General features: G+C 35.2%; 1 long non-coding RNA gene across 1 annotated transcript; it reads left to right on the top strand.

The window, feature by feature from the left end:
* Nucleotides 1-463: 463 nt before the first annotated feature.
* LOC116162600 lies at nucleotides 464-1,147 on the top strand. The gene is made up of 2 exons (XR_004143559.1): nucleotides 464-736; nucleotides 809-1,147. It is a non-coding gene; the product is annotated as an uncharacterized LOC116162600 (long non-coding RNA).
* Nucleotides 1,148-1,991: the final 844 nt, after the last annotated feature.

Below are 1,991 nucleotides of genomic sequence, written 5' to 3'. Positions count from 1 at the left end.
CAAGGTTTACGTTAACGAGTGAGATGTTTACTGCCGAAGCGTAGCTGAGGCAGGAATTTCGAAACGAGTAACGTTAACTGATTTAACATACAAATAATGTAAAACATTTTATTTCATACTGCTCTATTTCTATTAAAATACCATTTTGATTAGAATGTTGTAGGTACACATTAAAATAAAAGCAAAAGTCGATCACTTGATTTGTTTGATCTGACAGTAGTTTGACAAATATCAATGCATATGTTTAGATGGATGTCAGGTGCGGTTGCTAGGCAAAATTTCCAGTCTGGTAAAAATTTTCAGTCTGGTAAAATACGATTTTCTCTGTTTCGGTGTTAGAATACGTCATTGTAGCACGTATTTTAGTGTTAGTCTGAACTCTATTCTTAAACGATTTTTAGTGACTTTTTTTTTCGACAGTTTGCATTAATAAGTTTGACAGTCGGCTTATCGATGACGGAAGCTGAAATTATGTGCCATGAACATCCATCATTTCTAAATTACGTAAAGATACGTAATGTAATTAACAATATCGATAATGTCCATGTTAATATACATATGTTACGGTGAGCCGTATGGTTTCGTTGTCATAAATATGTTGTTGATACTTGACTAACCCTACTTGTAGGTATGAACTGATTGCAAGGGCAAAGTAATTATCATAAAATGAAGACCTCGAAATATACTGTAAAGGAAACCATTTTTATTAAAATGAACACATTTTTGATATCGTAAGGTAAGCTGTAAGTTGGGTAAAATAACTCCAATTGTTAGGTGCAAACAATTCTTCACGGCTAAATTATTTCAGTTACTATAATCGGATAACTTTGGTGAAAGATCCACATCGAAAGCTACATCATTCACATAAGGAGTTTTTGTCAAGATTGAAGCGGAATTTCCTCTACTAACTGACTGAAGCCAAATTGCGTTACACTTCGTATGCAGTTTGAGATTTCGGGAGCCCATTTTGTTTACAGTATGATATCAGAAAGCCGTGCTAGCTTTAGCAACCTACGTCAATACGATTGATCGAGTGACTGCGCTCAGTTGTCAGTAATACATAAGTAATGCGGAATCAGAATAAAACAGAAAGTATACTAAACTAAACACTTGCTTAACTGTACAAAATTATACATTATGAAGAGGTGTTGTAATTATTCTAAATAGTAATTGTAACGGTCGAATTTACTCCTGCATTGACTGAAATGCCGGGCAGATTTTGCTCCGACACATTAGTATTTTCCGGGTTACTTAATTCAGGCTGTATAAAACCAGCATTGGAACTAGAAGCTGTTGCTGGAAGAGCAGTAAAGGTAGACTGTCTAACTGATGGAGGTCCACCACTGTTTGACAACATTTCGGCAACTTCCATTTCTTGGGTACAAACCCTACCGATAATCGTTTCAAAAATGCTTGAAGCTTCATAAATTTTGAAATGTCAACGTTTTGTCGGATGTTTATCATCAATCGAAGCATCGAGTATGTCTTCCATAATGTAGAACTTTTGTAAGTCTTACTAAGAATTTCGAAGTATGCAAGCAAAAATTTTCTGTGAGGGTTTGTACCTTGTTTTCAATGCGCCAAGATTCAAATTTTTCATACTCCTTTTGGTACTCATTTTTAGACTTGGATGGCACCAAATCATTTACCGCATTATATCAGCTAATTCACGCAATTCCGGTGGTGTTGAAGTTAGTTCTTCGTCTGACATTGTAGGCTCTTTAGTGAAATGTAGGTAATGGATTTTATTTTTCAAATCTAAAGATAATTTCGCAAAAATATCTCGTGAAGAAATTTGAAAGATCGGTTACTATGGAAACCAAGCAAATAGTCAGTACTGCCAACACAATTTATATCGAAAATATTTTTAAATTTATCCATAATTAATAAACAATGCGAAACGAGCCCGAAACAGAGAAAATAGTATAAAACATTCGTTGCAGAAGGCCTTCTAAGCACTCGTTCATTCGAACCCTCGCCGCTACGCGGCT

Source organism: Photinus pyralis, unplaced genomic scaffold (assembly GCF_008802855.1).
Source record: "Photinus pyralis isolate 1611_PpyrPB1 unplaced genomic scaffold, Ppyr1.3 Ppyr1.4_LG2, whole genome shotgun sequence".
Classification (NCBI taxonomy): domain Eukaryota; kingdom Metazoa; phylum Arthropoda; class Insecta; order Coleoptera; family Lampyridae; genus Photinus; species Photinus pyralis.
The sequence above is the reverse complement of the archived record's forward strand: the minus strand, read 5'-3'. Positions and strand labels throughout refer to the sequence as shown.